The following is a 14,314-nucleotide window of genomic DNA, read 5'->3' as shown; positions in this document are numbered from 1 at the left end:
GAAGGTCACCATCACCAACATAATATTTAGTTGTATATGAAACTATGCAGGGTATGTACTCAAACTAGTCACGTTTGAACTCTGAATTTACGACGTCTCCCCATCACCTGGAGCTTGTGGTATATGATGTTTAGAGATGGCCCGAACGGTTCGCCGGCGAACTTCGGTGGTCCGCGTTCGCGGAGAACAGCGAACTTTTCTGGAAGTTCAATTCGCCCCCTAGTGCATCATTAGGGTCAACTTTGACCCTCTACATCACAGTCAGCAGCCAATCAGGCTGCACTCCCTCCTGGAGCCACTCCCCCCCCTTATAAAAGGCAGGCAGTGTCAGGCATTGGACTCACTCGTGCGCCTGCAGTAATTAGAGAAGGGAGAACTGCTGTGCAGAGACCTATACGGAAAGCTTAGTTAGGCTCTTGTAGGCTTTTTAGCTTGCTCCTTGCTGATTCTTATTGCTAAAAATGCACCCCTCAACAGCTCTTTTTAAGAGCTAATCTTGTTCTTGTGATCTTTTGTGTGTGTGTGTGTGTGTGTGTCCCACAGACACTTGTGTTGCATAGACAGCCTTGGTAATTCCTACTGTGTGTGCCACTGCCAGGCCCAGCACATTCGGTGACTACCTGTGTGTGTGACAGGTGCACATTGTAATACCCATCACTGCATATACTTACCTGTTGTTCACTTCAATGCATCCACCTACCTATGTGAGCGCACGTAGTGTGATATTTAATACCACCAGTCACTGTACCTGTTCACGGTACGTGTGTGTGACAGGTGCACATTTGTAATACCCATCACTGCATATACCTACCTGTTGTGTTCAGTGCACCCACCTACCTACTGTATATGCATTTTAAAATGTTAGAATTTTTTCACGATAGTGGTCCTTAGTGTGGGATACTTTTTAATCAGGTTAAAATCATGTCAGCCTCTGTTTAAGCAATATTTTTTTTTTATAAATTAAAATAGTTTTTCACACCACTGTATGTGAGCGCACGCAGTGTGATATTTAATACCACCAGTCACTGTACCTGTTCACGGTAAGTGTGTGTGTGTGTGTGTGTGTGTGTGTGTGTGTGTGAGAGACAGCTGCACATTTAATACCCATCACTGCATATGCCTACCTGTCGTTCAGTGCACCCACCTACCTACGTGAGCGCACACAGTGTGATATTTAATACCACCAGTCACTGTACCTGTTCACGGTACGTGTGTGTGACAGGTGCACATTTGTAATACCCATCACTGCATATACCTACCTGTTGTGTTCAGTGCACCCACCTATCTACGTGAGTGCACGCAGTGTGATATACCACTCCGTGCATACCTGTTAACTGCACCTGTGTGACTGCACATTGTATTAGTCAAGTCAGTGCATACCTTTCACTTCATCCCCCTCGATATGAACAAAACGGACAAAACAGGTAGAGGCAGAGGTAGAGGCAGACCCAGAGGAAGGCCACCCGGCAGGTCTGTGCGAGGTCGTGCTGATGTGATTTTGTGCGGCCCTGGACCGAAGTACAGTGCTTAGAAGAAGGCACGTCCTATCAACTCCTATGATTGTCAGGACGTGGTTGACTATTTAACACAGAACACCTCATCTTCTGCAGCCACCAGCGCTACTACAAGCACCACATCCGCTGAATTTGACACTTCGCAGGAGTTATTTGGTGGAGAAATCACTGATGCACAGCCATGATTGTTACAACAAGATGAAGGCGCTAAGCAAGTTACACCATCTCATATGTCTGAGTTAGGCGACACTATGGACGTAACGTGTGAGGAGAAGGATGATGAAGTACCTGCTGTTGGTGCAGTTTTGGAGGTGTCTGAGGCAAACGAAGCTGGTCAGGAGGATTATGATGATGACGATGATACAGATGCCACGTGGAATCCTAAGAGACAAGATGACAAAGGGGACAGTTCAGAGGGGGAGTCAGAGAGGAGTAGGAGGAAACGAGTTGCTGAAAAAAGCAGGGGGAGCTCGTCATCAGAAACAGCTGGTGGCAGTGTCTGGCACCATGTATCGCCACCTATGGACAGCCAACATGCCCTTCAACCTCAGCTGCTGAGGCCACCATAGTGCCATCACCCCAGGGGGGCTCAGCGGTTTGGAAATTTTTTAATGTGTCTGCCTCCAATCAGAGCAATGCCATCTGCTCTCACTGCCTCCAAAAATTGAGCTGTGGAAAGGCCAACACCCACGTAGTGACAACTGCCTTACAAAGGCACATGCAGAAAAGGCACAAACTGCAATGGGAAGAGCATTTGAGCAAAAGCAGCACACAAAAGAAAAGCCACCCTCCTTCTCCTCTTCCTCCTTCAGGTGCAGCATCTTCAGCTGCTTTCTCCCTTGCACCTTCCCAGCCACCCTCCTCCACTCCGCCTCTGACCTTGAGCGGTTCCTGCTCCTCTGCCCACAGCAGCCAGGTTTCTGTGAAGGAAATCTTTGAGTGGAAGAAGCCAATGTCTGCCAGTCACCTCCTTGCCCGGTGTCTGACAGTTGGCTTGGCGGAACTGTTAGCTCGCCAGCTGTTACCATACCAGCTGGTGGACTCTGAGGCCTCCCATAAATTTGTGGCCATTGGGACACAGAGGAAGATACCAGGCCACAATTATTTCTCAAAAAAGGCGATACCCAAACTGTACCGTGAAGTTGAGAGGCAAGTGGTGTCATCTCTGGCACACAGCGTTGGGTCAAGGGTCCACCTGACCACGGATGCCTGGTCTGCCAAGCACGGTCAGGGCAGGTACATTACTTACACAGCCCATTGGTTCAACCTGGTGACCGCTGACAAGCAGGGAGTACGTGGCTGTGCAGTGGACCAACATGTGACACCTCCACGACTTGCAGGCAGGCCTCTTGCCTCCTCCTCTCCTCCTGCTACATCCTTTTCGCTGTCATCATCCTCCTCCTCCTTGGCTGAGTGGCAGTTCAACTCTACTGGTGCTGCGATCTCCTCTCCAGCTACACAGCTCCAGCTTCCCAGGGCCTATGCTGCATGCTGTAACGATTGGTGTCAGCAAGAACAGATTTTCTGATTATTGGTGATCTGCAGTATCACCAATAATACAGATACTATACCTAATTATGTGTTGATCTGCAGAATCACCAATAATGCTAGTATAGCGAGACACAGGACAACCAGATGTAAAGATAGGTGTTTGATGCAACAGTAATACAGATAGAGATACCAACTCTCCCATAGAAGCTGGAAGAGGGAGATATCTCTATAGAACACTGGGATCAGCACTCCAGCAAGCTGGAGATGCAGATGAACTAGTAATCAGTCCACCCGAGGAGCAGGTGGTGCACAGTAAGACAACGTATACTGATCACCCGGGGAGCGGGTGATTCTGACTGTACTGCAGCAGGTGATCACCTGAGGGGCAGGAGATCAAGACTGTACTGCAGCTCCTAATCACCTGAGGAGCAGGTGATGAGGACAGTACCGTAGTTACTAGTCGCCTGAGGAGCAGGTGATTAAGACTGTACTGCAGCTACTGGTCACCTGAGGAGCAGGTGATTAAGACGTACAGAGAATCCCTCACCAGGGACTTGGCTCACTGGTGAGGGCAGGAGAGTCAGACAAGCAGATTCGGCAACAAACGGACAGATACGGTACAAAGACAGAAGGCTTAAATCAGAGTAGTGTTCAGGCTGAGTCGGCAACAGGATCAGATAGGCAGAAGCACAGAATCAGTAAGCAGAAGAGTAGTCAAGGCTAGCAGAAGGTCATAACAAATAATACAATTCAATTAGAACTTTAGCTATCAACACAATTTGACTAAGTGTGGATCCCCAGCTCCTGCTTGTTCTAGCACACTTTGGGATCTGACTAAGGTCTGAGTGCTAACACGTAGCATTTGCAACAGAAGACGAAGAGCTACTGACAGGCAGGTCCTATATATACTGAGAGCGCCCCACAGCACCGCCCCAGTCACTCAGCCAATCAGGAGCACTGCTGGAGTCAGTTGACTGGCCGATCAGCTGACTCTCCTATTCGCATAAAGGTCCTGTCGTCTGGCGCGCGCGCGTAGCCCTCAGTCTATGTGCAACTGAAGGACCAGGCAAAACTCCACCATGTTAACTATAATCAGAGAAAAAGCATGTGTGCATCAACCAAGTGAACCTGACAAATCTGGCTTTGCAAATTTGGCCTATTGGCTAATCACGAGACATTGCTCATGCAAATAAGCATTTGCTTTCGCATGCCTAAATATGCAGGGTCAAAACCAAAAACCGCAAAACAATCGCCCTGCGGGAATTAGTTCATGCTATACAGCACTATCCAGGGGCGCCACGAGGAGGCTTCCCATTGCCCCCATACAACCGGGGGGCCGCGGGGGTCCCAGGCACTCTCACCGCCTGGAACCCACACAGCGGCACCCCGGAGGTGGAGGCCAGGGGGTGCAGGTGATCTCCCCGGCGTGGCCAGCGCCGGGAAGAGCCGCCCGCACACCCCTCCCAGGATTAAAAACAGGCACTTAACTCAACGTCCATTGCGTTCTGCTATATGCGCATAACCTGGGCGCGACACATAAGGGGCGGACAGGCGCAAATAGCCTGCTCCAGGGCTCTCACCTCCTAAAACAAGCCACTCACTACCGGTAACAGTAAATTCGGGCGCCTGAGGCTAGTGGACAAATCGGGCGCCGCCATTCACTCCTATAATAAATATCGTGTAATGGGCGCCCGATAGGAAAAAAGGGCGCCGGAGAAAAATAACGTTTTAAAAGCGGCGCCCGGAGACTTAATGTTTTATTACTGCTTCTCATGATTACACATTATTTAATGATTTATACATTTTTAAATATTATTTTTAAACGAAAAACAGTACAATATTTTTTTTTTTACATTATTTTTAAACGAAAAACAGTACATTTTTTTTTTTTACATTATTTTTAAACGAAAAAACCAACAGGGGGGTCTTAGGTTTAGGCACCAACAGGGGGGTCTTAGGTTTAGGCACCAACAGGGGGGGTCTTAGGTTTAGGCACCAACAGGGGGTCTTAGGTTTAGGCACCAAAAGGGGGGTCTTAGGTTAAGGCACCAACAGGGGGGTCTTAGGTTTAGGCACCAACAGGGGGTCTTAGGTTTAGGCACCAACAGGGGGGTCTTAGGTTTAGGCACCAACAGGGGGGTCTTAGGTTTAGGCACTAACAGGGGGGTCTTAGGTTTAGGCACCAACAGGGGGGTCTTAGGTTTAGGCACTAACAGGGGGGTCTAGGGGTTAGGGGTAGGTACAGGGAGGGTTACTTAGGCACCAACAGGGGGGGTCTTAGGTTTAGGCATCAACAGGGGGTCTAGGGGTTAGGGGTAGGTACAGGGAGGGTTACTTAGTAATTTTTTTTTTTAAACGTTATTATACGTTTCAGTATTTAAACGAAAGATTAACGTTTTTACAATTGCCGATTTAATGCACATTATTTAATGATTTATAACTTTAAAAAACATTAATTTTAAACGAAATACAGTACAATACATTTTTAAACGTTATCCATGCTTATCGTTAAAAACCCGGCGCCCTTTTTTCCCAGTGCCCCTTTTTAACGTACGCCTCACTACCTGCCCTCAGAAGAAAGAAATGCAATGCTAACTATAATCAGAGAAAAAGCATGTGTGCATCAACCAAGTGAACCTGACAAATCTGGCTTTGCAAATTTGGCCTATTGGCTAATCACGAGACATTGCTCATGCCAATAAGCATTTGCTTTCGCATGCCTAAATATGCAGGGTCAAAACCAAAAACCGCAAAACAATCGCCCTGCGGGAATTAGTTCATGCTATACAGCACTATCCAGGGGCGCCACGAGGAGGCTTCCCATTGCCCCCATACAACCGGGGGCCGCGGGGGTCCCAGGCACTCTCACCGCCTGGAACCCACGCTGGGGAGATCGCCTGCACCCCCCAGCCTCCACCTCCGGGGTGCCGCTGTGTGGGTTCCAGGCGGTGAGAGCACCTTGGACCCCCGCGGCCCCCCGGTTTTATGGGGGCAATGGGAAGCCTCCTCGTGGCGCCCCTGGATAGTGCTATATAGCATGAACTAATTCCCGCAGGGCGATTGTTTTGCGGTTTTTGACCCTGCATATTTAGGCATGCGAAAGCAAATGCTTATTTGCATGAGCAATGTCTCGTGATTAGCCAATAGGCCAAATTTGCAAAGCCAGATTTGTCAGGTTCACTTGGTTGATGCACACATGTTCTCTCTCTGTTGTAATTAGCATTGCATTTCTTTTTTCTGAGGGCAGGTAGTGAGTGGCTTGTTTTAGGAGGTGAGAGCCCTGGAGCAGGCTATTTGCGCCTGTCCGCCCCTTATGTGTCGCGCCCAGGTTATGTGCATATAGCAGAACGCAATGGACGTCAAGGTAAGTGCCTGTTTTTAATCTTGGGAGGTGTGTGCGGGCGGCTCTTCCCGGCGCTGGCCACGCTGGGGAGATCGCCTGCACCCCCCAGCCTCCACCTCCGGGGTGCCGCTGTGTGGGTTCCAGGCGGTGAGAGTGCCTTGGACCCCCGCGGCCCCCCGGTTGTATGGGGGCAATGGGAAGCCTCCTCGTGGCGCCCCTGGATAGTGCTATATAGCATGAACTAATCCCGCAGGGCGATTGTTTTGCGGTTTTTGGTTTTTGACCCTGCATATTTAGGCATGCGAAAGCAAATGCTTATTTGCATGAGCAATGTCTCGTGATTAGCCAATAGGCCAAATTTGCAAAGCCAGATTTGTCAGGTTCACTTGGTTGATGCACACATGTTCTCTCTCTGTTGTAATTAGCATTGCATTTCTTTTTTCTGAGGGCAGGTAGTGAGTGGCTTGTTTTAGGAGGTGAGAGCCCTGGAGCAGGCTATTTGCGCCTGTCCGCCCCTTATGTGTCGCGCCCAGGTTATGCGCATATAGCAGAACGCAATGGACGTCAAGGTAAGTGCCTGTTTTTAATCTTGGGAGGTGTGTGCGGGCGGCTCTTCCCGGCGCTGGCCACGCTGGGGAGATCGCCTGCACCCCCCAGCCTCCACCTCCGGGGTGCCGCTGTGTGGGTTCCAGGTGGTGAGAGTGCCTTGGACCCCCGCGGCCCCCCGGTTGTATGGGGGCAATGGGAAGCCTCCTCGTGGCGCCCCTGGATAGTGCTATATAGCATGAACTAATTCCCACAGGGCGATTGTTTTGCGGTTTTTGGTTTTTGACCCTGCATATTTAGGCATGCGAAAGCAAATGCTTATTTGCATGAGCAATGTCTCGTGATTAGCCAATAGGCCAAATTTGCAAAGCCAGATTTGTCAGGTTCACTTGGTTGATGCACACATGTTCTCTCTCTGTTGTAATTAGCATTGCATTTCTTGTTTCTGAGAGCAGGTAGTGAGTGGCTTGTTTTAAGAGGTGAGAGCCCTGGAGCAGGCTATTTGCGCCTGTCCGCCCCTTATGTGTCGCGCCCAGGTTATGCGCATATAGCAGAACGCAATGGACGTCAAGGTAAGTGCCTGTTTTTAATCTTGGGAGGTGTGTGCGGGCGGCTCTTCCCGGCGCTGGCCACGCTGGGGAGATCGCCTGCACCCCCCAGCCTCCACCTCCGGGGTGCCGCTGTGTGGGTTCCAGGCGGTGAGAGTGCCTTGGACCCCCGCGGCCCCCCGGTTGTATGGGGGCAATGGGAAGCCTCCTCGTGGCGCCCCTGGATAGTGCTATATAGCATGAACTAATTCCTGCAGGGCGATTGTTTTGCGGTTTTTGGTTTTTGACCCTGCATATTTAGGCATGCGAAAGCAAATGCTTATTTGCATGAGCAATGTCTCGTGATTAGCCAATAGGCCAAATTTGCAAAGCCAGATTTGTCAGGTTCACTTGGTTGATGCACACATGTTCTCTCTCTGTTGTAATTAGCATTGCATTTCTTTTTTCTGAGGGCAGGTAGTGAGTGGCTTGTTTTAGGAGGTGAGAGCCCTGGAGCAGGCTATTTGTGCCTGTCCGCCCCTTATGTGTCGCGCCCAGGTTATGCGCATATAGCAGAACGCAATGGACGTCAAGGTAAGTGCCTGTTTTTAATCTTGGGAGGTGTGTGCGGGCGGCTCTTCCCGGCGCTGGCCACGCTGGGGAGATCGCCTGCACCCCCCAGCCTCCACCTCCGGGGTGCCGCTGTGTGGGTTCCAGGTGGTGAGAGTGCCTTGGACCCCCGCGGCCCCCCGGTTGTATGGGGGCAATGGGAAGCCTCCTCGTGGCGCCCCTGGATAGTGCTATATAGCATGAACTAATTCCCGCAGGGCGATTGTTTTGCGGTTTTTGGTTTTTGACCCTGCATATTTAGGCATGCGAAAGCAAATGCTTATTTGCATGAGCAATGTCTCGTGATTAGCCAATAGGCCAAATTTGCAAAGCCAGATTTGTCAGGTTCACTTGGTTGATGCACACATGTTCTCTCTCTGTTGTAATTAGCATTGCATTTCTTTTTTCTGAGGGCAGGTAGTGAGTGGCTTGTTTTAAGAGGTGAGAGCCCTGGAGCAGGCTATTTGCGCCTGTCCGCCCCTTATGTGTCGCGCCCAGGTTATGCGCATATAGCAGAACGCAATGGACGTCAAGGTAAGTGCCTGTTTTTAATCTTGGGAGGTGTGTGCGGGCGGCTCTTCCCGGCGCTGGCCACGCTGGGGAGATCGCCTGCACCCCCCAGCCTCCACCTCCGGGGTGCCGCTGTGTGGGTTCCAGGCGGTGAGAGTGCCTTGGACCCCCGCGGCCCCCCGGTTGTATGGGGGCAATGGGAAGCCTCCTCGTGGCGCCCCTGGATAGTGCTATATAGCATGAACTAATTCCCGCAGGGCGATTGTTTTGCGGTTTTTGGTTTTTGACCCTGCATATTTAGGCATGCGAAAGCAAATGCTTATTTGCATGAGCAATGTCTCGTGATTAGCCAATAGGCCAAATTTGCAAAGCCAGATTTGTCAGGTTCACTTGGTTGATGCACACATGTTCTCTCTGTTGTAATTAGCATTGCATTTCTTTTTTCTGAGGGCAGGTAGTGAGTGGCTTGTTTTAGGAGGTGAGAGCCCTGGAGCAGGCTATTTGTGCCTGTCCGCCCCTTATGTGTCGCGCCCAGGTTATGCGCATATAGCAGAACGCAATGGACGTCAAGGTAAGTGCCTGTTTTTAATCTTGGGAGGTGTGTGCGGGCGGCTCTTCCCGGCGCTGGCCACGCTGGGGAGATCGCCTGCAACCCCCAGCCTCCATCTCCGGGGTGCCGCTGTGTGGGTTCCAGGCGGTGAGAGTGCCTTGGACCCCCGCGGCCCCCCGGTTGTATGGGGGCAATGGGAAGCCTCCTCGTGGCGCCCCTGGATAGTGCTATATAGCATGAACTAATTCCCGCAGGGCGATTGTTTTGCGGTTTTTGGTTTTTGACCCTGCATATTTAGGCATGCGAAAGCAAATGCTTATTTGCATGAGCAATGTCTCGTGATTAGCCAATAGGCCAAATTTGCAAAGCCAGATTTGTCAGGTTCACTTGGTTGATGCACACATGTTCTCTCTCTGTTGTAATTAAAACTCCACCATGTAACTGCGCGGCGAATGCCGCCGGCTGAGATGCGGAGACAGCCTCCATGACGCTCACCGCTGCGGCGGCATCTCCGCTACCTATTACACATGCCAGGTACAACGGTGTCACGCCATCTTAGACATGTCTTGCCTCAAAGCGGAAAGTCACACTGGAGCAGCTCTCCTGGCTGCTCTTAACAAACAGGTGGATCAGTGGCTGACCCCGCACCAGCTGGGGATCGGCAACGTGGTGTGTGACAACTGCAGCAATCTCATTTCCAAAGTACCAAGGCTTAGAGGACGTCCTGAAGCAGGCCAGTAAGGTGTGTGGGCATTTCAGGCGGTCTTACACGGCCATGGCACACTTTGCCGATATTCAGCAAAGAAACAAGTTGCCGGCGAGACGCTTGATTCGCGATAGCCCGACTCGCTGGAATTCGACCCTCCTTATGTTGTCTCGCCTGCTAGAACAGGAGAAAGCCATCACCCAGTACCTCTACAACTACAGTAGAAGGACACACTCTGGGGAGATGGGGATGTTCTGGCCTTAACAACTGGACACTCATGTGAAATGCATGCAGGCTCATGCGGCCATTTGAGGAGGTGACCAACCTGGTGAGTCGCAGTGAAGGCACCATTGGCGACATGATCCGTATGCTTACTTCCTGGAGCGTGCCGTGCGTAGAGTGGTGGATCAAGCTGTGGAGGAGCGTGAACAGGAACAGTTACAGGAGGAAGCATTGTGGGATCGATTCTCATCAGAACCAGATGTTTCCTCAACACCTGCAGCTGCACAGAGGGGGAGGAGGAGGAGGAGGAAGAGACGTGTAGGGAAGAGGAGTCAGACTTGGATGATGAGGAAGGTGTTTCTTTGGAGGAGGAGGAGTAGGAGGCAGAAAAACAACCGCAGCAGGCATCGCAGGGGGCTTGTGCTGCTCAACATTCCCGTGGTATTGTTCGTGGCTGGGGGGAGGAGGAGGACTTACCTGACGTCACAGAGAAAGAGCAAGAGGAGATGGATAGTACGTCTGCATCCAACTTTGTGCAGATGGCGTCTTTCATGCTGTCCAGCCTGTTGAGGGACCCCCATATGAAAAAACTCAAGGGGAATGAGCTGTACTGGGTGGTCACGCTACTAGACCCTTGGTATAGGCACAAAGTGGCGGAGATGTTTCCAAATCACATGAAGGCAGAAAGGATGCAGCACTTGCAGAACAAGCTGGCAACGATGCTTTACAATGCGTTTAAGGGTGATGTCACAGCAATACGGTACCAATAAAGGTACCACTGCCAGTAATCCTTCTCCCATGTCCACGCAGGCAAGGGCAGGACGCTCCAGCTATCTCATGGTGATGTCGGACATGTGGACATTCTTTAGTCCAATGCCTCGCCTTAGCCCTTTCGGATCCACCCTCCACCAACGCCTGGACCAGCAGGTAGCCGACTACTTGGCCTTAAGTGCCCGCCCCGAAGACTAAGTCAGTTCCCACACACAGCATCTCTGCCTGCACGACGTGTGACTGCCTGCCCCAAGACTAAGACGCTCCCCACACAGCACCTCTGCCCGCAGGCCGCTTGACTGCCTTTTCCGCCACCACCAACAGGGTCCAGGACTCCAGGTGGATTCTTGAATTTTTAAGGCCACTGCTAGCAGCGGCCGCTATACTACTTTTTCTGGTGCGTGTAAGTGCCTGCCTAATTTTCTGGCTGCACTGCAGCTGCAACAACAATACAAAAGGCATGTACATGTGCCATTTCCCCTTCGTGATCATTACCTTGCGCGGTGAAGGGGCTTGCGTATGAAGGGGGGGGCACACCCAAGATAATAAGGTCGTTGCTTCATTGTGGACAGACCAAATTTGATCAGCTGGACAGTCACTGTTGTTCTGTCATTGAGCTACCTCAGCCTGGCGACCATATGGGCTTGAAAACCGCTATCACCTGCACTCTCGCCATAGTGTGCACCAGTCCAGCACTGCCATTACAACACAAACAGCTGTTTGCGGTGCGTTACACAGTGAATTTGGTGTGTCAGTGTGAAGCAGCACTCTAATTACACTCCCTGATTGATGTATACACATGCAAGATGTTTTAAAGCACTTTAGGCCTGCAATTTAGCATTCAGTGTGATTTCTGCCCTTAAAACGCTGCTTTGCGTCAAATCCAGATTTTTCCCCGGGACTTGAACCCCTTGAAACATCTTTTCCATCACTTTTGTGGCCAGCATAAGTGTTTCTAGTTTTCAAAGTTCGCCTCCCCATTGAAGTCTATTGCGGTTCACGAAAGTTCGCGCAAACCGAACTTTTGCGTTTTCGGAGGTTCGGGCCATCTCTAGTGATGTTTTACCAAACAAGTGGCTTTATCTATTTGTCATAAATTAGCTAGCATCCCTATGAGACCCTCCTGATGTTGGAATTAAGGCAGCTAATTACATTTATTTATGTTTACAAAAGAATATTTCTCCCCCAAATGTCCAGTGCATATATGCTGAGTATTTTAACATCCTGTTAATATACAGGAAATAAGTCTGAAAAAGGCTTATTTTTTATTTACCTCGAAGTTAGCCAATAAATAGTATCATCCTAATTCAAAACTTATTGCTTTTACTGATAACTAACACGGTAGTACAACAGTCTACTGCTTCTATAGGGAAACAAATGGATATTCAAATGACTATTCTTTGGAGTGGGAGGTCAACATTTTTACAAGATATTTATAGCCAAACTTATAATTACATATAAAACAGGCATTATGTTCTCAGTATTCAGTAAATTTATTTTTAAATTAAACAAGATGTGATATTTACAAGACTTCTAGAAAATGTCTAAATTTATGTCAGAAAGCGAAGGCTACCACTAGATGTCACCGCTGCTGTGTTAAATCATAAGAACTGTTACAGACCTTATGTTAGAGAAAAAAAAACAAAAAAAAAACAAAGAGAGTAACCAGAAGGGCACTTTAAAGCTCTGCTGGTAATGTCTTGAGGATTAACATGTACTTAAGAGAAAGAAAAGACATTTTATTTCAATCTATGTGTTTCCTTCACATGTATTTGCAAAGCATACATGTAATTTCCACAAATGATAAAATAAATAATAAAAAACAGAAAAGAAGAAAGAAAATCAGCTATACGGTGCATAAGATCAAGTGATTGCCGATACAAAGACAATATGTATTATTTAAAAAAATTACTTTTTAAGTTGGTTTAATTTTTGAAAGTTAAATTATAGGCGCCATTTGGATAATTCTGTTTCTGAATGGCTGCTTCGGACAGAGCCTGAAGGGAATCCTAACCTATTTAGTAGGTCATGCACTTACAGGGAAAACTGACCTTCAGGTCATAGCTGGTCATCAGAATATTCATTAAATTGTTTACCAGTTTCAACGCTATAATCATCAATGTCAATTCGGAGTGTATCTTGCAGCCATGACTGTTCATTTTATGGAACATAAATGGGATTTTGACTTTTTAAAAAAAAAAAACCTTTGATATGATGATGCTAAATGCATAAAAAAAACAACTCTGAATTTGTTTCCTTTGTACATTTATTAGGTTATCTAATTTAACCTTAGGCTGGGTTCACACTTCAAGTGCGTTTTGCAAATGTGTGAAAATGCGTTCACACCAAACCACAAAACTGCTCCAGAAAAGCACCAAACCAGTTTGTATGTGAAAATAATCATCAAAAAAGCTTTATTAAACAATTCAAGACCAATTATACAAACAATTAAAAAAATCCACCAAATGGGGGAGCCCGAGGGAGAGCAAAAGTACAATCTGGCCAATATATAAGATCAGTTAGTGGTGTGTATCACATACATCAACATAAAGTAAAAAAGCATCCAGGTAAAAACCCACAACACTATGAATGTAAATAATAATAGAAAGTATATATTATAATTAATTATGTCATTCCTGATTGAGTATGGAAACACACTAGACACCCATGTATAGAGCCAAAATGTGTGGAAGTATGAAAAATCAATGTCAGTATGTTCACCACTCATCTCACAGCAGAAATACACACACCACATGCAAATTCCCATTGACTTTAATTCCCTGTGGCAAAAAAAACCCAAAGTGCCTGAACATTTGCATACCAAGACAATTTTTAACAGAAAAATTTGAAAAATGTTCAGTTTGTTGCAATAAGTGTGAAGCCTGCCTTACTACTCTTTTGGACTTTTCCAATACCCAAAAGATTATTATTTAGTATTTATATAGCGCCAACATATTACGCAGCGCTATACAGAGTATATATTGTCACTTAACTGTCCCTCAGAGGGGCTCACAATCTAATCTCTACCATAGTCTTATGTCTATGTATGTATCGTAGTCTATGGCCAATTTCAGGTAAGCCAATTAACTTATCTGTTGTTTTTGGGATGGGGGGGGGGGGGGGGTAACTGAAGTGCCTTGAGGAAACCCACACAGACACAGGGAGAACATACTAACTCCTTGCAGATAGTGTCCCGGCTGGGATTCAAACCGGTGACCCAGCACTGCAAGGCGAAAGCGCTAAACAGTACACCACCGTGCTGCCTACTGTGCTGTAAAATATAAACTAGTTGAAGAGTAAGAGTTACAGTATATGGTTTCATTCACCCTCCTTTTGTTTATATTTCTTTAGCTAGCGATGGCTACAAGTATGGACATGGGATATCAATGTCGTGGTTTTCAAAGAAGACTCCACTTAAAATAATTTTTATGTTTTCTATGGGTTTCATTTCAACAATTCTAAGAACCATAATACACACTGTTATGCCTCACATTTAAAAAAAAAATAGTAAAATGTAGTGGTGGA

The sequence above is a fragment of the Hyperolius riggenbachi genome, chromosome 4 (assembly GCF_040937935.1).
Source record: "Hyperolius riggenbachi isolate aHypRig1 chromosome 4, aHypRig1.pri, whole genome shotgun sequence".
NCBI lineage: Eukaryota > Metazoa > Chordata > Amphibia > Anura > Hyperoliidae > Hyperolius > Hyperolius riggenbachi.
The sequence above is the reverse complement of the archived record's forward strand: the minus strand, read 5'-3'. Positions refer to the sequence as shown.